The sequence below is a fragment of the Anabrus simplex genome, chromosome 10, assembly GCF_040414725.1.
Source record: "Anabrus simplex isolate iqAnaSimp1 chromosome 10, ASM4041472v1, whole genome shotgun sequence".
NCBI classification, from domain to species: domain Eukaryota; kingdom Metazoa; phylum Arthropoda; class Insecta; order Orthoptera; family Tettigoniidae; genus Anabrus; species Anabrus simplex.
The window spans coordinates 55,564,207-55,586,034 of NC_090274.1; the positions used below are offsets into that span (position 1 = coordinate 55,564,207).

At 42.2% G+C, this 21,828-nt stretch overlaps 2 protein-coding genes across 2 annotated transcripts in view; one reads left to right on the plus strand and one right to left on the minus strand.

The window, feature by feature from the left end:
- The window catches only part of LOC136882144 (uncharacterized), a 504,614-nt gene that overhangs the window by 246,204 nt on the left and 236,582 nt on the right, over positions 1 to 21,828 (minus strand). The gene's annotated exons all lie outside the window — the stretch shown is intronic.
- hdly (hadley) overlaps positions 7,302 to 21,828 on the plus strand; it is a 111,433-nt gene continuing 96,906 nt past the window's right edge. The window contains exon 1 of the mRNA XM_067154500.2: positions 7,302 to 7,369. The gene's annotated coding sequence lies outside the window, so the exon portion shown is untranslated. The remainder of the gene's footprint in view (positions 7,370 to 21,828) is intronic.

Here is a 21,828-nt window from a genome sequence, read left to right on the forward strand (position 1 = left end):
GTTTCTTTTTTACAAGAGACACAGAGCACTTTTCATATGTCAGCAAAGCGTCAGAACAAGTAGCAGCTGTTTTGGTAAGTTCATCAGCTCACTCATTTCCTTCTACTGCGTCATGACCTCGGACCCATTTCTTGCAGATATGTTTACTGTAATCTACTATGCGTGATCTTATATTAACACTTACCGGATGAAAGTTATATTTTTCTTGGATTGCTTTCAAAGTGGTGGTGGTGATTATTGTTTTAAGAGGAAGTACAACTAGGCAACCATCCTCTATCTAACACTAATCAGAGAGGAAAAATGGAAGGAATACGACACTTCGAAAAATGAAGATATCGGCCAAAGAAAGACGAAGGGTCACAAAGGACATGAAAATGAAAGACTCCCTAACCCTCGATATATAATAGCGTCGGGGTCGGAAAAGAACAAGATTTGACCAAGTAAGGGCGAATAGGATAGATAAAAGTGAGGAGCCTGGCATAAGTAAGTGGAAGCAATGCCAGGACTCAGCTAAGTGCCCCGTAGTCGGCAACCCAAAGTTCAGAACCCCTGGAGTCAATTTTAGTCGCCTCTTACGACTGGCAGGGGATACCGTGGGTGATATTCTACCGCCCGCCGCACAGGGGGAGCATAATTAAGGTACAACCCCAGCATTTGGCTGCTATGAAAATGGGAAACCACGAAGAGACAAATTGCAGCCCTTCCATACTTCTTTACTGATTGCTGGTTCTTTTTCATAACCTTCGACTTTTATTATTGCAGGTTGATGTTTCTACAGACAGTACATTTTCCTTCTTTCTGGGTATTTGATCCCCATCACCTTCAGAATCTCAAATAATAATAATTCAGGGTTTGCGTCGCGGATTAAAGGAGTGAACTTCAATTGCCTTGCTTTTGCAGATGATCTGGCTATCTTTGCGAATTGTGTCGAATCAGCAAGTAGAAGAATCAGTATTCTTTGTGAAACTACTATGAAGACAGGCTTGCAGATCTCTTTTGAAAAAACAAAATTTACGGCAAATATCAAATCAGCTCCAAAAAATCATGAACACAACAGGAGGGAAGGTAGAAAGAGTCAAGACTTCAAATATCTTGGAGAGATGATCCAGTCTAATGGCTTAGAACAGGAGGCAATCAAGGCAGAATCAGAAACATGGAATTAGCGTCCCAGTTGACGAAAGATGTGTACAACAAGAAATCATTAAGTCTGAGAACAAAACTAAGGCACTATAACAAACCAGGACTATGTGCTGCTGAGATCTTGGATTTAACAAGCCAGAGGATTGCTGTAACAACTAAAGGAGAAGGAAACAAAGATCCTAGGGAAGATTCTGGGATCTATATATGTTTGTGGATAACGAAGATTAAAACCTAACAAAGAGACTGAGGGAATTATCGATTCGATGAAGAAGAGACGAATACAATTGTATGGACATCTCCTACGTATGAATCAAGCAAGGCTGCCCGGAAAACACGTTACACATTTCGAAGGGATAAAGATTGCTCCCAGTGGTTTATGGAGATAGATCCTGATATGGAGAGAATGGGTATTAGTCATGAAGACATCCAGAACAGGAAACACTTTCGACAATTTGTTTGACTTCAGAGGCTTCCAAGAAGAAAGAGAAAAGAAATCTTCAAAAGTAATTTTTTCAGAAGAAAGTAGGAAGCAGATAAGCCAAGGAATGAAGCTATATTGGCAGAAATCCAAAGCCAAGGGAGGGAAAAGATGATCCATGATACCGTAGCTGTTACTCCGTGGTTCATAGTGGCCAAAATCGAACACAATAATAATAATAATAATAATAATAATAATAATAATAATAATAATAATAATAATAATAATAATTAGAAGCCTTCTCGCTTGAAAGGCAAAGCAGCAGAGATTTCCGTTATCTGCAGGGGAGGTAAGATAGCAGTTAAATTTGGAGGGTAAAAGTATTGAGGTGACAGTCGACAGATTTAGCAGGAGTTACGGAAGACAGCAACTTGAATATGCCCAGGTGCGTCAACCTCGGTTAAGAATTAACCGGGTAAAACGGATAGTTTACCTTGATTAAGATGAATTCTGTTGTATCAAGCCCGGTTTTGAAATTTGTGACGTTTTACCGCGGTTAAAAGTTAACTGGTCTTGAGCGAGCGGTTAAGCATTTAACCAAGGCTTTAAGACCTACGTGCGCTACATAACCTCGCGAGTAAGTTGTATATTACGTGCATCAAAAGTATCGTGATCCGATTTAAAAGTTTACTAGTCGTGAGAGAGCCATATAACCCCACAATACGTGCATCCAAAGCGCCGTGATGTTATCCTTAAAATGGATTTGGCACCACGTATCGTATATCTACAATATCTTGAGGATGATGAACAGAGAGAAAGAGACTGTGGTGTACTTGTTACTGTTAATAGGTGACCAATTCGAGATCCCAACTCATAGAAAAAAATCCTCTTTCACCAAAAAGTAGCCAAATCACTTTCAGATGCACTAAAATTTGGTATTCGCGTTCGCCCTGCCTTTTCCATATCGGCTCATACTGATAACCTAACCTAAAACTAATCTAACGAAACAAAATTAATTCATCTTATAAATAAATGACTGTAATAGAAGATATGGTAAAATGACTACAAATGACGCTGACAAGGAGAAAATGATTATGAAATATTTCTTCTTATAAACCAACCAAAAATTTAAACCCCACCAAGCGACCGCTGCTCATCCCGAAGGCCTGCAGATTACGAGGTGTCGTGTGGTCAGCACGACGAATCCTCTCGGCCGTTATTCTTGGATTTCTAGACCGGGGCCACCATCTCACCATCAGTTAGCTCCTCAATTCTAATCACGTAGGCTGAGTGGACCTCGAACCAGCCCTCAGGTCCAGGTGAAAATCCCTGACCTGGCCGGTAATCGAACCCGGGGTCTCCGGGTAAGAGGCAGACACTCTACCCCTACACCACGGGGCCGGCATTTCCTTTTATACACATGTAAATAATTTAAATAATATTCGTCCTAGAAATAAAAAAAAAGACAGCTGTCGATTCCAGACAAAACGTAAACAGCTCGGAACTGGTTAAATTAGAGGCACATGACTGTCTAAAATAAAATGTGACTGTCGGGAATATCACTGCCTCCTGAATAATACTTTGAATTACTTCCGAAGGGAATAATAGCGAGGAAAACGAGCGCAAGAGGTTAATGACAATACCACCGAGCTCGATAGCTACAGTCGCTAAAGTGCGGCCAGTATCCAGTATTCGGGAGATAGTAGGTTCGAACCCCACTGTCGGCAGTCCTGAAAATAGTTTTCCGTGGTTTCCCATTTTCACACCAGGCGAATGATGGGGCTGTACCTTAATTAAGGCCACGGCCGCTTCCTTCCCACTCCTAGCCCTTTCCTGTCCCATCGTCGCCGTAAGACCTATCTGTGTCGGTGCGACGTAAAAAAACTAGCAAAAAAAAAAAAAAAGACAATACCATGATAAGAGTTATACCACGGCTTCGTAACGTCTGATATTTACTGAGAATGGTTCACCCGGGCAGTAGCGGTGATTGGGAATTAGAAGTAGGGGGGCAAAAAATGTAAAGACAAAGAAGTACCCGAGTTTGTTGGATATAGCGGGGTGTGTGTGTGTGTATATATATATCCGTTATACATTAAAACTGGAAAAGAAAGCTACTAAATGGAATTTCGACAGAGAGGTAAAGATTCTCAGCCTAACAACTTAAGGCCCCATTCACAATGCAAACGTAACCGTAAACTTAACGACGTAACGTAACCGTAAAATTAACGTAAAATTTGTGGTGTTCACAATGGAGGAACGTAACATTAACGTAAAGAGTACACAGCAGCCAATCAAAACACTGCCATGTTATTTAGTACGGAAGTCAGGTTTTGGGCTATCTCGCAGTTTTATATTTCAATACCTAACTTAGATGGAATCAAACAACGTGGCAGCGGAATTCATATTACTTCAAACATCTATTGCTTTGCTCCTGGAAGCTGTGTAGGCCTACGGTACCTGAAAAAGGCAATGCAAACAACGGTGCAGAAAATGGGTTCATCCCTTGAATCAAAGAAGGTTATCTCAGGGCGATTTCGGTAATCTACTGTAAGAAATGACCCTCATCAGTTCGTTTTGGACATGCGGATGAAACCTGAACTGTTTGCCTTTCTTACGATTTGCTTCCCCTTTTCTAATAAAAAGAAATGTAAGGTCTCCTTTACCGACATCTATGACCCTATCTACCACACCCCGATGAGATGTTTGGATCTATTTGTTTGGATGATATCGTTTTCGTAAAATAGTAGTCCGTCATAATGTTAAGAAATATACAGGGACACTGTTTTATTTATTACAGGGATTCTCTCTCGTCCGTTTGCCAGCGCTGCGAGCTTGTCTCCCGCCATTTATTGTCAGATTTCATTACTACAGGATATTAATTTCCACCAATTATTTTTAGGTACAGCGTATTTGTAATTCTTTTACCTTCTATCATACATAGCCTATACACAAAGATTATTTTGAAAGAGAATTACAAGTGTTTCGTCGAAAGAAGTCATTATATCGTGCACAACACACAGTGTTTACCTCTGCTCTGTCCGACTCGTTGGCTGAACGGTCAGCGTACTGGCCTTCGGTTCAGAGGGTCCCGGGTTCGATTCCCGGCCGGGTCGGGGATTTTAACCTTAATTGGTTAATTCCAATGGCACGGGGGCTGGGTGTATGTGCTGTCTTCATCATCATTTCATCCTCATCACGACGCGCAGGTCACCTACGGGTGTCGAATAGAAAGACCTGCACCTGGCGAGCCGAACTTGTCTTCGGACACTCCCGGCACTAAAAGCCATACGCCATTTCATTTTTACCTCTGCTCTGATTGGCTGGTTCTTAAAGTTAACGTAAAATTAACCGCAAGAGCTTGGAGTTTGCAATCCCTTAATTTTACGGACTCGCAGTTAAGTTTACGTCGGCGCATTGTGAATGGATCCATTAGATAAGATGGCCGCTAACTTCTAAGTTAACGTTAATTTTAAGTTTACGTTACGTTACGTTTGCATTGTGAATGGGGCTTAACTGTGTTGATAATATTTATTCTAGATTTTGATTCAATAGTATACAATAAGACTTTCACGAGAGGAACAATATTACACATGTATTACAATTAAATAGACGTACGGCGTAATTATAGAATTAAAAAATGATTTAGTATTTGACTAAAAACAAAAACAAAAAAAACACAAAAAACTAACAGACACTAAAGAGACTGCCAGACTAACGAATGCGCGCGTACCCTTCCTCACAGCACATAAAAAGTCTCCACTGGCGCTATACAAATCGGTTAACAGCGTGAACGATTTTGTTGCCTATTTCCGCTAATAATTTAGTTATTAATTAATTAAAGCAAATAATTAGCTGATAAAACAACAGAGCTTGTACAAATTGCTTGTTTTAACAATTCCTATAATTCCTTGTTTCATCCAGCTAAAATGGAATTCAAATGCAAAGTTTTCTGCACAAAGTTTTTTTTTGCTAGTGGTTTTACGTCGCACCGACACAGATAGGTCTTACGGCGACGATGGGACAGGGAAGGGCTAGGAGTGGGAAGGAAGCGGCCGTGGCCTTAATTAAGGTGCCTGGTGTGAAAATGGGAAACCACGGAAAACCATTTTCAGGGCTGCCGACAGTGGGGTTCGAACCTACTATCTCCCGAATACTGGATACTGGCTGCACTTAAGCGACTGCAGCTATCGAGCTCGGTCTCCACAAAGTAGTGGGGCGACTGCCCCCCCCCCCCCCGCACCCCCCCCTATTCGCCACTACTGCACCCGGGAATTGTTATTCAATTATTAGTCAACTCGGATTTATGGCAATATCGAACTCGAAATGGCGAGACTTTTTTTTTTGCTAGGGGCTTTACGTCGCGCCGACACAGATAGGTCTTATGGCGCCGATGGGATAGGAAAGGCCTAGGAGTTGGAAGGAAGCGGCCGTGGCCTTAATTAAGGTACAGCCTGGTGTGAAAATGGGAATCCACGAAAAACCATTTTCAGGGCTGCCGATAGTGGGATTCGAACCTACTATCTCCCGGATGCAAGCTCACAGCCGCGGGCCTCTACGCGCACGGCCAACTTGCCCGGTAATGGCGAGACTATTAACTGTACTATGAAGCCTCACTTGACAGGTAAAGCAATAGAAAAATTGATTCCATTGGAAGTTTTTCCCTGGGTCTGTACCAGTGGCGTTTACTGAGGGCTACCAAGGCTATCGGTGAAGCCGAAACCACAACCGAGAACGATGGAAATCTAAAGCACATTATAATGTAAGGATCTGACACATTGTTCCATTTACAAAACTTGAAAGCAAAGAGAAAAAACGTCGCACGTATTTCTGAGAGCAAGGCATCGGAGACTGATCCTGCAGTCCAACCGCTGCGTCGCTCTCCCTTCGACTCACCACGCGCCGCATGCTGCTGATCGGGGGGGCTCCATGGCTAAATGGTTAGCGTGCTGGCCTTTGGACGGGTTCGATCCCCGGCAGCTTCGGAAACTTTAACCATAATTGATTGATTTCGCTGGAACGGGGGCTGGGTGTATGTGTCGTCTTCATTATCATTTCATCCTCACCACGACGCGTAGGTCGTCTACGGGTGTCAAATCAGAAAGACCTGCATCTGGCGAGCCGAACTTGTCCTCGGACACTCCCGGCACTAAAAGCCATGCGCCATTTCATTTCATCGGGGGGGGATAGGTGTGCTAGGCTTCGCTCCGTCAGATCGCCACTGCTACGAAGGCGTACGAAGAGGTTAATTCTGAGAACTGAACCGGGGCCATCGGACCAAAGGCAAGCATTCTATCCATTTCGCCACAAAGCCGGGTTTTAATTTGCTGAACTTCAGGCTACCATCTCCTTTGATCAGGTGTTGACTATTGGCAGTAGCAGAGGCCAGGACAGCAGCTTGTGAAGCAGCCTTGACAACACTGCAGGCTTCTCCATTGACTATCGGCTGTAGTTCAAAACGCTTGAGCCTTGACGTTCACCATCGAAAAGGGATAAGTGGTAGCCACGTCTTGATCCTAGCATACGCCTCTGGTCTGTACTGGTTTTGTAGTTGATGCCAGTCGGAGTTTCCCGTTATCTGTAGGGGAGGTAAGGTACAAGTGAAAGTTGGAGGGTAAAAGTATTGAGGCGACAGTCGACAGATTTAGCAGGAGTTACGGAAGGCAGCGACGGAGCAAGGTCAACTCTAATGCTCTGCCGTGCCAGAGGAAGGAAGAAGGGAGGGAGGGGGGGACCTGGAGAAGAAGGGACAACCAACATAACAAACAGCAGTGCATACTTGAGTGTTCAAGACAACACCACGACACTCCTCAGGTAAGATTTGCAAACAAAGTATTTTGTTCTTTGAACCTTTCCTCCCCAGGATATACCTGCCGTGTTGATATTATTGTAATGACAGCCTGTACAATGAGTACCAGCTCGCTACGAACACAGATTACATACTACATGCCTCCTATGGGGCTTATCGAACGCTTTAAAAATGCTTCCGTAATGTCAAACCACACAACCTAATATTGCAGAAGTTTTATAGCTCCTGCTTTCATTTTTATTTAGCCTTCGTTGCTCGCTGGAATGAAAGTATCCTAATCGCGGAATGCTTCGAGCCAGAGGAAATAATGAGATGAGATTAAATTCCTTAGACCAGCCATGAATGGAACCCAGGGCCCTTTGAATTGAAGCCCACTAAGCTGACTATTATTCAGCCAAAGAACTGCGCTGTATTATAATACCGATCTCGATAGCTGCAGTCGCTTAAGTGCGGCCAGTATCCAGTATTCGGGGGGTAGTGGGTTCGAACCTCACTGTCGGCAGTTCTGAAGATGGTTTTCCATGGTTTCCCATTTTCACACCAGGAAAATGCTGGGGCTGTACCTTAATTAAGGCCATGGCCGCTTCCTTCCCACTCCTAGCCATTTCCTGTCCCATCGTCGCCATAAGACCTATCTGTGTCAGTGCGACGTAAAGCCAATAGCAAAAAAAATAATAATAATAATGTTATTATTATTATTATATTTGCGAATTGACCATTTAGGATGAGGCTGCAATTCATTTTTTCTTTGAAGTTTACTCTTCCTCCAGTACTACTGTACTTCCTATGGGCGCTTTGCTGTTTCCTCTGTTCATCCGTCCAGGCTCTTGCCGCCTTTGCAGTTCTTTCAACTTGAAAACCTTCCAAATTTTTAATCATGGTCCGAAATGTCTTCCTGCCTAACATTTAAACTTCCTGGAAGTTGGACTTCAAGATCTTTACGAACTTTCTTAATCCATGCCATCGTTGTCTTCTAGTTCCACAGGTAATCGAATATTTTTTTTGGTTAGTCTGGTTTTGTCCGTTCTGTACAAATGTCCGAAAAATGTTAACCTCTTCTTTTTCATGGTCCCTGAAATTTTCTTCACATTTTTGCAGACTTCATTCTTGTTCCGAAGTTTCCCGCCAGTTTCTTTCTGGATTGGGCCCAAGATTTTTCGTATTCTTCTACTTTCTAGGATCTCCAGCTTTTCCAACTTGTCATTCATCAAGAGGCATTCGCTGGCATACAGACATTCTGTTTTTACTACAGTGTTGTAATGGCTTATTTTGGCATTCCATGTGATGCATTTTTTTGTAGATGTTTTTAGTTAGTCTATAAGTTCGCTCCATTCTTGAAAATGAAAATCCACAGCCTGTTTCCAGCCATTCGACCGGGTCAGGAATAGAATGAATGAAGCCCCCATCTAGCGGCGAGGACAGGAATTGTGCCGGCTGCCGAAGCCTGTCGCACTCCTCTGGGGCAATGATTAATGACCGGCAGATGAAAAGAAATGATAGTGGAGAGTGTTGCTGGAATGAAATACGACAGGGAAAACCGGAGTACCCGGAGAAAAACCTGTCCCACCTCCGCTTTGTCCAGCACAAATCTCACATGGGGTGACCGGGATTTGAACCACGGAATCCAGTGCTAAGAGGTCGGCGAATTGCCGCCTGAGCCACGGAGGCTCTCTTCTTCTTCTTCTTCTTCTTATATTCGTTTACGACCATCTGACCACGTTAAGCAACATCCACTCATTACTGGAAACATTCTTTGCAGCCCAAATTCTTTGCGTTCTTTCTCTGGCAACCTGTTTTCGTTCCTCTGTCCATCCCCTATTCAGTTTCTGTTCGTCATGGATGCCTCTGAAGCTGTAGATCACTGATCTATACATTGTTCGATTTAGAATGTCTTCCTGATTTAATCCAGACTGCTCAAAGATCAATCATTTCTTACAGCCCTGAACCATTTGTCGGAAACTTTACTTCTACAGTTAAGTGTTTTAAAAATCTGTTTTGTCAGCCAGCCTCTTCTCATCCATTATTATTATTATTATTATTATTATTATTATTATTATTATTATTATTATTATTATTATCATTATTTCATTGGTTTTACGGCCCACTAACTACTCTTTGACAGTTTTCGGAATCGCTGAGGTGCCGGAATTTTGTCCCGCAGGAGTTCTTTTACGTGCCAGTAAATCTACTGACAAGAGGTTCACGTATTTGAGCACATTTAAATACCACCCGACTGAGCTAGGATCAAACCTGCCAAGTTGGCGTCAGAAGGCTAACGCCTCAATCTTCTGAGCCTGGAGGCCATGATCGTTAAGACATCATTCTATTTGGTCAAACATGGTTAGCCCGTTAGAGTCCTGTTGGTCGTAAAAAAAATTCACCACCAGAATGTTGCCCGCCAGAGTAGGAGAGGTGGTGAATATTTCTAATGACTACTGTAGTTTGTCTGCTAGAAGCCTGGGTTTATTTCCAAACCTCTCCGCAGTGTTCATATGGAGTATAATAATTATAATTTCGCGTGGCTATTTCTAGCCGGGTGCAGCCCTTGTAAGGCAGACCCTCCGATGAGGGTGGGTGGCATCTGCCATGTGTAGGTAACTGCGTGTTATTGTGGTGGAGGGTAGTGTTATGTGTGGTGTGTGAGTTGCAGGAATGTTGGGGACAGCACAAACACCCAGCCCCCGAGCCATTGGAATTAACCAATGAAGGTTAATATCTCCGATCCGGCCGGGAATCGAACCTGGGACCCTCTGAACCGAAGGCCAGTACGCTGACCATTCAGCCGAGTCGGACTTCATATGGAGTGAGGACATACGACGCTGTTGATGGTGATTCGTCCGTCGGATGGTGACGTTAAGCCTTCAGCAGACATCTTGGTGCTATTCGACAGAAGGTTATGTACCGGTACAGCGTTTCACCCTCTGACGTCAGAAAGGGCATCCGGCCGTAAAAATTCACTGCGAAAATTATTATTATTATTATTATTATTATTATTATTATTATTATTATTATTATTATTACTTCGTTATGCCCATTCAAATAGTGCGTTTGAATTTGTTCGTTGGCCTCATGTTTTCCACCTTTTTATCCTCCTAAAATCTCTTCATCAATGCACTGTGTTGCAGCTCGCGTTGCGTGGATCACTTCCTACCAGTTTTCTTGTTTTTAGGTTTTTCCACGAATTTGTGCTCGGCTACTGCTGTGCTACACGATCTTCTATGATGTCGTCCATGATATTAATTTCTTCTAGTCAGTTTATTTTGACCTCCTTTGAGTTGATTACTTTAAATAATCTTTTGCTGAGTCTGTAGGTCTCCATTCTATAGATATGGCGCCATAGAATTTCAGACATCTTTTGCGTACATCAGTGAACCTGTCAGTTAATGAATAGAGGTCCGCTGTTCTGCTCTTAATATCCACATTTCATTTTCTCTCGTGGGACCATAACTTTTCCGGAAAATTTTCCTTTTTTTTTTTTCAATTTCTGTAATTTTAGAGTGACCTCCAAGGGAGACTGTTTCTGAGGCGAATAAAGCTTCCGGCAAATCAGCTTTCTTGTAATGTCGTAATTTTGTATTACGCGATATGACTCTTTTGTTGTAGTAATTCCACGTTAGTCTGTACGCCTTATGGAGTTTAGTGGCTCTTTCTATGCTTACCCTACAGTCTAGTCCCGATGGTAGTATGATTTCTCCAAGTATTTGAAGGAGGACACCTGTGAAATTATGCCGTTTTCCATCTCTAGCGGAGTTTTTGCTATGCTGCTGTAGATTTTCCATGAACTGAGTTTATTCCTACGATATCTGGAGCCCTACCTTTGATACTATATTCTGCATTATTATTATTAGTAATTATTATTATTATTATTATTATAGGCTACAATTTTCTTTACGTCGTATCGACACCTATATGCCTGATGGTGACTATAGGATAGGAAAGGGCGAGGAGAGTGAAGGTAGTGGCCGTGGCGTTAATTAAGGTACGGCCCCAGCATTTGCCTTGTGTGAAAATAGGAAACCACGGAAAACCATTCTTCAGGACTGACGACAGTTAGGTTCGAACCCACTATCTCCCAAATGCAAGCTCACAGCTACGCTATCCTAACTCGCTCGGTAACAGCTGTTTAACTCGACAGTTTCATTTTATCGCACTAAGTGTACTCGTTTTTATTTTGTCTTACAGGAAAACACACTAAAGGATAATATGCAGTGATGAATTCGACCACAGATCGCAGGGCCATGCGAAAATATTTATAGTAGGGATGATCTAGCAAGGAGAAGAAGATCAGCACAAACTGAGGCAATGCACTACAATAACATAGAATGTATCTCCTATTCATATATTAATATGCATGACGAATTAAAGTTAGTTAGTTAAATGAGCTGTATGAAGCTGTCTGATAAAACACAGAAATACGTCTGACCATAAGTATCTCGGCAGATTAACGCTAGCTATGAGTTTAAAATGTTTGGACACAATCACTCCTTGGCCTTGCCTGTACACACACACGTGCCTACTTCGAATACCAGGCCTTTATTCTATAGCCCTTGAGCTGATGTTGCTATGGTTACGGCCGATCATTTCTTCTTCCTACAGAGGGAGTAAGGTCCCTTAGCAGATTTGGACTTGTAGAAATTCAGGAATATTATGAACAAGGTTAGAAATTAGTATATGTATTACTGAAAGTGGTAATTTACAATGAAATTGTTATAACGTAAGGTACAGTAGGGCCCACGAGAGTTGAAGTCTGACGTTTAGCGCCACCGGCGAGAAAAAGTTGACTAACGCTGCTCGAAAATGGCCTGTTGCTATGGCAACGATAACAGAGTTGCAACATTTTAGGACGCTATAATAACGTGGATTGGCTTGCTCTCAGTCACTTTTGTCGTTCATATTCTGACTGATTTCTTTTCTCGATGAAGTATCGTCTTCCTATTGTGTTTATTCTACCGTAGTTTATTCCTGAATTGTACAGGTACCGTTAACAATCCGAGTTAAATAATAAAAAACTATCAATGTGGGTAGTGTTGTTCTATTCTGTGATTAACATGTGCATTTGTTGAGGTTATTGTCAGAAACTGATGATTTTGTTAGTGATTATGAAATCTTTTATATATATCGATAATGTCGTGTTCTGTCTTAAATGCTGGAATTATTAACACTAGCTTAGGAACCGGTCAAGGGTAAATGAATTGTATTAGGCCTAGGCCTACATGTTTTATTAAACACTCAGCCTGTCTGAAAGGGTGGTAGGCTGCAAATGGAGGTAACTATGACAACGCAGCGTACTTCGTAGTTACAGCTTTCGCCGCTCACCTGTCAGACTTCAACTCTCGTGGGCCCTACTATAGTCAATATTTGACATAAAAATAAACACTGCAAAAACTAAACTACTAAAAAAAGTGTTCGTAATTTCGTCCCCCAACAAATTTATGAAAAGTACAATTACCTTTAATATATTTTTCCTCTCTAACCTTACCAACAAACACTTTGCCTATAATTAATTACTTGAAGGCCATTTATGAAAAAATGTTTTCTTGGTATTCTTTTTAACACAGTCTTTCAGCGTTGCTCGTGCGATGTTAAACGCATTACTTTCACGTTTTTAACGCATTATCGTGTCTCTCACTGCCCTACAGCCTTTTTGCATAACCTCCTTATCCCACTGCTTGCATTTTCCCATGTGAAAATAATAACAAACTTCATAAATAACAAATAAAATGAAGGGGGACGAAATTAAGAACATTCTCCGATATATTGTAAAGGCGGCTACAGTAATTCATGCCAACCGCCTCACTGTAGCGACTACTGTTCATGCCAGGAACTACACAATACGACTGAAATGTGGTCCAGTATGTCATACACATACCAGTGCTCATTCTAGGAATAACAGGCTCTGCACTAACTCAGCTCAGCATGAAAAATGAATCCTCCTTGTACACGGAAACTGAAGGTGGTGCACACAATCAACTCTCACAAGAAGACAACGGGATGAGGCTACCCGTTTGCGCGCGGCTAAACGTTAGGTGCCAACCGTGCAACCTGGAATCCCTAGGGGGACGAAATTAGGTGCGGGAATGGAATTTGGCCCCCTTACCTTACACATGACCATAAGTATCTCGACAGATTAACGCTCATTAGAAATCGGTTTTGGGCTATTTACATTGATTTTGCTGAGTTGGATCCAGAAACAATGAGCATCTCTGCAGATTAACGCTAGCTATGAGTTTAAAATGTTTAGACACAATCACTCCTTGGCCTTCCTTGCCTGCACGTGACTTTTTCGAACACCAGGCCTGAATTCTAGAACCTTTGAGCTGATGTTGCCATGGTTACGGCCGTTCATTTCTTCTTCCGATTCCTACAGCGGAGGTACTGTGGTGCCAATATTTCGAAAACGGTTAGTTTTCGGGTGCTAAAAACGCGGTTTTTGGCTTCACGTAGGGACATGCCAAGTTTTGTTCTTCGCGTCTTGAGGCTTAAAATGAACTTTATCTCGTTCTCGAACGACATATTCGGAATTTCGCCTATATTAACCTATGCTAACGTGCCAAAAGGCCTGACTGTAGGGAACTGAGAGGGATGTTCAAATTTCTTGTAGACAAGGTTACGCGCAGGTTACGAACATTGTTCTGAAGGACTGCAAATCCATTTGTGGCTTGGAGGCGTGAAAAACCTTTACCCTCGCAAAACGAAGCCAGAATCCGAAATATGGTGAACCAATGGGGAGGGGGGTCAAACATTTCCACTAGACATAAACACAAGTGAAGGAATTATTTTTCATTTAGACTTGCTATTATACTATATGATGCATTCTAAAGTACATTAACGAGAGAGTTAATGTATTCATCAATCAACGATGAATGACTCCCGCATATGGAAACTACGGAAAACTACAGACAGATACATGAAATGCATGTCTAATAACTCTCCACTGTTGATAAAACAACAATTTTCACATTTCCCAACTTTGCTACAAACAAAACCGGATGTCGTACCTACACATATTGAGTCAAGCCGATACCTGAAATAGCTGAATACCATCACAAAAATGTGGGTTACTCTTTCGACCAAGGGTGGGGGGAGGGGTATTTTATGCCCATTACGATTCTGAGAGGAATATTTGTTTTTCCATGGCACATCAAGGCGTGTTTCTATCGTAATAACAAAATACACTCATTTAAACGCACAAAACAGAGACTGCAGATCTCTAGTTAAAAATTTCATGAAAATGCCAAGAATATTAGAAAAAGATGGATATTTTTAACTCCCCCTTGATCTATCTAGTGTTAAGGGACATAACGGATAGGAAGAATATTGTGGCATACGAAGTTTTGTCTCTTCACCGACAATATATAGACTAAGTGTATGCCATTTCGTGTAAGCACACATAATGATAGGACGTTTTAACAGGTGCATGCATAAGATTTTTCTGGTTTTTGTGGTAAAGAAACCACGTAATTTTCAAGGGAAATTCATTTTTGTTTATTCAAAATATTGGCCATCAGCTTCTACACACTTCGCCCATATTTCAGGTAAGTTATGAATACTGCGCCAGGAAAACTGTTTGTGTTTTGCGGCAAACAATTTATAGAGCCATTTTGCAATTTCCTCGAAATTGCTGAAGTGCTGCTCTGTGAGCGCGTGTCCAATTGATGCGAAGAGGTGATGGTCAGATGGTGCCAGGTCGGGAGAGTACGGCGGGTGCGGAAGGATGTCCCATGCAAGCGACTTCAAAGTGTCTTTCACTGGTTTTGCTGTGTGAGACGGTGCATTGTCGTGTAACAAAATCACTTTGCCATGTCTTCTGGCCCACTTCGGTCGTCTTTCGATCAATGTGTGATTTAAATCAATCGTTTGTTGGCGATAGCGTAGTTCATTAACCTTCCAAATCCCATATCCGAGTTAACTCGGATGTCAGCGTGTCTCCCGAATTTCAAGCAATGCACTCTCCTCAATTTGCGAGTTCAGTTTGACGCTGTAGTTTTGTTGTTCATTACATGCTCTGTTCAGATGACGGACCGTATTTTGGCCTTGTGTTTTTCTTTCACGGCTGTCTTCTGAGATGGGTGCTCAGAAGTGCGAAGGAAGCATGAAGGAAGATTGTATTTTATAAATTTTAGAGAATTACAGTATGTTGAGTCTGACTTTTATGAGTATAGTGAAGATAAATTGCACTGTGAAGTCCTGGTAAAAGAGCCAAGAGAAAACTATTGCTAATGTTGTCGTTACATGTATGTTCAGTAAGTACAAGGTATTTTTAGTCCGTTCCAACCATCAAGAAAAATCCGGTATGGGACTGAAATGAAATGGTGTATGTTTTTTAGTGCCGGGAGTGTCCGAGGACATGTTCGGCTCGCCAGGTGCAGGTCTTTCGATTTGACTCCCGTAGGCGGCCTGCGCGTCGTGATGAGGATGAAATGATGATGAAGACGACACATACACCCAGCGCCAGTGTCAGCGAAATTAACCAATTATGGCTGAAATTTCCGACCCTGCCGGGAATCGAACCCGGGACCCTTCTGACCAAAGGACAGGACGCTAACAATTTAGCTCTGGAACCGGACATAAGACTGGAAAGAACTTGGGAGTGAAAAGGTTAACGCTTTCGCCGGGCTTCAAGAAGAGTCTTTGCACTTTTGAGGTCTACCAGAACGCGCATTGAAATAACCACGTTTAAATTTTCGAAACCAGGTCTTACATATTCTAATCGATACAGAGTGTTCACTGTATGTTCCTACCAGCAAACGATGACTTTCCACAACCTTTTTCTTTTGATTAAATAAGAAAAGCAATTCGTGCCGTAAATGTTCTTTTTCAGGCACAAACGTCGACATGATTATTGAACGATACAGCAGAGACGCTAGTGTTTGGCGGACTCAACTTGTGTGTGTTGGTAGGTTAAACTGACGTACGTGCCAAATTCATACGCTGCGTGCTGTTCGATGGCGCCATCTCTTAGTGAAACCGGAAAATACTTATGCATACACCTTGTAGACAGCGTTGACTCGAACAGTAACAACATTATTTTATCCTTTACTGAGATTGCTAACATATTTTTAATTCTGTTAAACATGTGTTGAACCTCATTCATTTTGTCACGCTTCCCAAAGTTTCTCCCCCCTAGTATCTTGTCCGAGCAATGAGAAAGTTTGTTTTTTATGGACATTGTTACCCCGACAGAAATTGTAAACTTTAATTAAAGTTTCTTGTTGTTGAGCCACACCCAGAAGTGAGCATCACGCGCTAAGGGAGGAGAACAACAACGCCAACTAATCTACAGTGACCACATTTTCCCTGGCAGTGAAATAATTTATGTGCCTCTTCATAATGAGAAACTGATTGCAAAGAGAATTTGTAACTTAATTTATATGGAGATGGTAGACGGAAAATTGAAGGATTGAATACGCCATTTCTCTGTGTATTCTGAGAAAGAAAAATTTGATTTCCTTTAGTACTTAAACCTCGCACTAAAGATAGTATTACATTATTTTTTTAATGTTGCTATCAATTACGTAATACATGGTTGCCAGCCATTAAGGATTTACGTAGGTTGTTGCCTTCCCTGTCCCTTCACTATTATTATTTCGTCTCGGTATTTTCCAAATGCGTACGTTCCTCATCGCCAGATGTTTCATTCCAGGCTAGTGTCAATGTCATACACCTGTCAGTGTCATATGTTACGTACACATGTTATGTGACCCTCTTAGACTGATTCTGATGGTTCGGTCAGCTTCCGCTTCGAACGCTAGCGCTGTGCCACGTCCGGGGGCCATCTGGTGACGCATGAACGTACCATTTCCACTTCTATTATAACGTCTAAATTTCAAAGTGTCATTGTTTAAGAAGCATTTCTTGCCGGGCTGAGTGGCTCAGACGGTTAAGGCGCTGGCCTTCTAACCTCAACATGGCAGGTTCGATCCTGGCTCAGTCCGGTGGTATTTGAAGGTGCTCAAATACGACAGCCTCGTGTCGGTAGGCACCTCGGCGTCTCCGAAGACCTTAAAAAGTAGTGAGTGGGACGTAAAACAATTATTATTATTATTATTATTATTAAGAAGCATTTCTCCTTGACAAACGAGATTTTCTTCTGACGACGCAGAGTACAGTTCTCAGCGAAACGTAAAGAATTTCTCCTTATTTTCTTGACACGGCATAAACTTAAAAGCCTATACAGTATCATGTCTATTATTTTTTTATTAAATAATTCGGGCAATTGAAGGGTGCGGCCGAACAACGGGACAGGCGCCAATTTGAGCCAAGTAGAAATTTCAGTGGAACTTCGAGATTGAGGTCTCTTATAACGTGAATCGAAGTCTTATAAAAGGGAAATCCACTAGAAAGCGAGGCAGGCTTGATTTAGTTCACCGAGCCGTATTTTTTGTCTCGTGGAACAACAGGGCACGTGAAAATATAAGCACTGTCGTTTTATGCAGTCCCCGCTAACCAGTCTGGGCTTTCCTTTCTCCCGAGTGTAACATGTTTGTTTGTGCTTTCTCAATCTTTATTCAACTCATTCCTGTTCGGTGCGTAGGATTGTCGGATACCGCGAAACTATCGCAAAGTGATGAAAGACGACTAAAAATTAAACACGTACAAGGCCTGTCAGTCCTTCAGAATGGGCTTCTAATAACAGGAAACGATTGGTGATGGTGGTGGTGATTATTGTTTTAAGAGGAAGTACAACTAGGCAACCATCCTCTACATAAAACTAATCAGAGGGAAAATATGGAAGGGGTCCGACACTTCGAAAAATGAAGATATCGGCCAAAAGAAGACAAGGGCCACGAAGGGTGTGAAAATGAAAGACTCCCTAGCCCTCGCAAACCTAATAGCGTCGGGGTCGGAAAAGAACAAGAGTTGACCAAGAGAGGTCGGATAGGATAGATGAAAGTGAGGAGCCTGGCACAAGTAAGTGGAAGCAATGCCAGGACTCAGCTGAGGGCCCCGTGGTCGCCAACCCACGCTCCAAAGTTCAGAGCCCTTGGGGCCCCTTTTAGTCGCCTCTTACGACAGGCAGGGGATACCGTGGGTGTTATCGCCCCCACCCACAGGGGGAAGGACACGATTGCGGGATTCTCGGCAGTCGTACGTTTCGATGAGACGTGTCGAAGTTTCTGATAAAATTGCGCCGACTGTGGTACGGTATGTTCTTACCAGCAAAAGATGTCCGACTCGTTGGCTGAACGGTCAGCGTACTAGCCTTCGGTTCAGAGGGTCCCGGCACGGGGGCTGGGTGTATGTGTTGTCTTCATCATCATTTCCTCCTCATTACGACGCGCAGGTCGCCTAAGGGAGTCAAATAGAAAGACCTGCACCTGGCGAGCCGAACCCGCCCTGGGATATCCCGGCACTAAAAGCCATACGACATTTCATTTTACCAGCAAAAGATGACTTTCCACAGCCTTTTTCTTTTGATTAAATAAGAAAAGAAACGCGTGCCCCAAACGTTCTTTTTCAGGCACAAACGTCGACATGATCAGTGAATTATACAACTTAGACGCTAGTGTTTGGCGGAATCAACGTGTGGGTGTTCGTAGGTTAATGTCAGACGAACAAACTCTTAGTGAAACCGGAAAAGCCGGGCTGAGTGGCTCAGACGGTTAAGGCGCTGGCCTTCTAACCCCAACTTCGCAGGTTCGATCCTGGCTCAGTCCGGTGGTATTTGAAGCCTCGTGTCGGTAGATTTACTGGCACGTAAAAGAACTCCTGCGGGACTAAATTCCGGCACCTCGGCGTCTCCGAAGACCGTAAAAGTACTTAGTGGGACGTAAAGCAAATATTATTATTATTATTATTATTATTATTATTATTATTATTATTATTATTATTGAAACCGGAAAAGACTTACGCATACACCTGGTAGACAGCGTTGACTCGAACAGTAAGAACATTATTTTATCCTTTACTGAGGTATAACATATATTACTAACATTTTTTTATTCTGTTAAACATGTGCTGAACCTCATTCATTATGTCACGCTTCCCAAAGTTTCTCCTCCCGAGTATCTTGTCAGAGCAATGAGGAAGTTTGTCTTTTATGGACATTGTTACTGCGACAGAAATGTGTAAACTTTAATTAAAGCTGTATGGTACACACAAACCATGGTACCAAGAAGTTAGATGGGCCAGAAGCCAAGTAACTACCATCATTCGGATGAGGTTCAACCATATTTCATTCCCCGCTTACCTCAACAGGATGGATGTCCTCCAATCAGCACAATGTCCGTGTAGCGCAAAAAACACGGGAGATGTGAACCATATTATCTTCGAGTGCAGTAGAACTGTATCCTTTCGCAAAGAAATGTTCGCTACCCTTATACACCTTCGGGTTCCCTTACCCACATATATTCAGCTATTACTGGCAGCTGGAGACTTACGTGTGCACAGTGCGATTGCAACATACTTCACAAAAACTGGCGTTAATAACTAAAGAACAAGTGTCTTTATTTCAAGTGTGTTTTGCTTCCTTTTTTGCTCTGTTCTAGGTCATTTCTGTTATTTTATATGTCTTCTAACTTGTTGTCCCTTTTTCTTTCTATTTTCTATAACAATTTTTATTATTGTATATTATTGATGGCCAAATGTCCTATGGACGAAGGTCATAATAAAGAAAAAGGAAATATTTACACTCGAGTTCCTGACCCTCTCTAGATGCAGAGACGTTGGGATGAAAAAAGTTACGAGGAGGAGGAGGAGAAGGAAGGATAGTGGGCGTAGTCTTGATTAAGGTGCACTTCTTGATACAAAAAAGTAAAGGAAGCTGATTTTTTCATGAACGAATCAACGGTTTTTATTATTTCACATTCTTCCTTTATTTTCTTTTATTTTCTCTCCTTTCCTTCCTTCCTTATTTTTTATACCTATAGCTTTATTTTCTGTTTTTCTCCCTTTGTTTACTTTTTCGTTACTTCTCTCGTATTTTCTGTTTTCTAATCAACTTAAATTCTTTCTTCAACTCGATATTTATTTCTGTCTCGCTTACCTTTTCTTCCCTCTCTTTCAATCTACCTTCTTTAACTGCCTGTATCTTTCTTTAACACCGATCAGATTAACTCGGTTATGGCTGCTAGCTCTGTATTCGAAAGAGGGGAGGGTTCGGTCATTCTAGAATGTTCCGTGGTTTCTCATTATAGATCCTGGCAAATGCTGGGATGGTACTTTTCGCAAAGCCGCGACCGCTCCATGTGAAAAATATCAGATGGCTCTTGACCTATAACATGCTCACTTTGTCACTGACAGTGCCCATGGAGTACTTCAAAAGCGTGCCATTTCTGAAGCCGACTCTCTTGTCAGGTCTCCAGTGTTGTACAGCTGCACGCTGTTCGCTCTGAGAGGCCAAACAGTCAAGAAGGAAGAGTTGACAGCGCTGTGTCTCGAGTTGGGGAAATCCTGACACTCCACGGATAAGGAATGTAAACACAGCCGGCCAGCTAGGCTGCAAAAGCGTGCTGGTCGTTAAATAGGAAATTGCAAGACCTATTCCGGTATAAGCAACTACACAACTCGCGAGCCAAACATGTCCTCCGACATTCCAGACACTAAATGTCATCTGCTAAATAAATATTTCTTTCTTTCTTTCTTCTCAAATTTTATCTTTCTCACCTCCTTCCTCGTTTTTTTCCTTAGTTGGTTTTCGTTCCTACTTCCTTGCCTTTATTTCTTTCTCTTCCTGCTCAATTGTTCCTCACCTTTTCCTTCTCTCTATCTGTTATCCTTTGTTAATTTATTTCTCTTTCCCTCCATATTTCTTTCTGTCGTTTTGCTTTGCTCTCATTCTCCGCTCTCTCCTGTATCACATCCCATTGATTATTTTCTTAGGTGCCGAGATGTCGGAATTTTTGTTCCGAAAGCGTTTTTGTACTTGCCAGTAAATCTAGCGGCATGAAAATTATTTCAAATAATGGACAAATCACGTTCGGAACACCAGTGTTCAGATCGATTCAGTTCTGTCACTGTAGAAACCCAATTTTTTTTTCAAAACAAGAATTTGTTATACATCTCGGAAAGGTGACATTTATGTGACCAAACACTTTTGGAACGTTTCCTCCACCTATATCCCGTGAGATCTCCGTAGTTAAGCAACATTGGGCGTGGTCAAGATTTGGATGGGTTGCCACGCGCTGTTGGTGGGAGTGTAAGGGAATGGAGGAGCAGGAAGGAACTGGCCCCCCTACCGTACGTAAACTCCAGCTCAGGCACACCTCTGCGGAGGTTCGGACATACCTTAGGGCAGAATACACCCTTACCTTACTGCTCCACCTATAACTTATTTAAACAATAGGTTATAATACAATTCCTCTCTTTCGTAAACAAAGAGTGTCGCTAGGCGCTGTCATGTCGTAGTGATGGAATATCCCTCAGTAATCGTGAATGTACGTTGTACATACTTCTCGAAATGGATATTATACATAGTTGGTCGGTTGAATGGTTTGTGCTCTGAAGCTCCATGTTTAGGAACGAT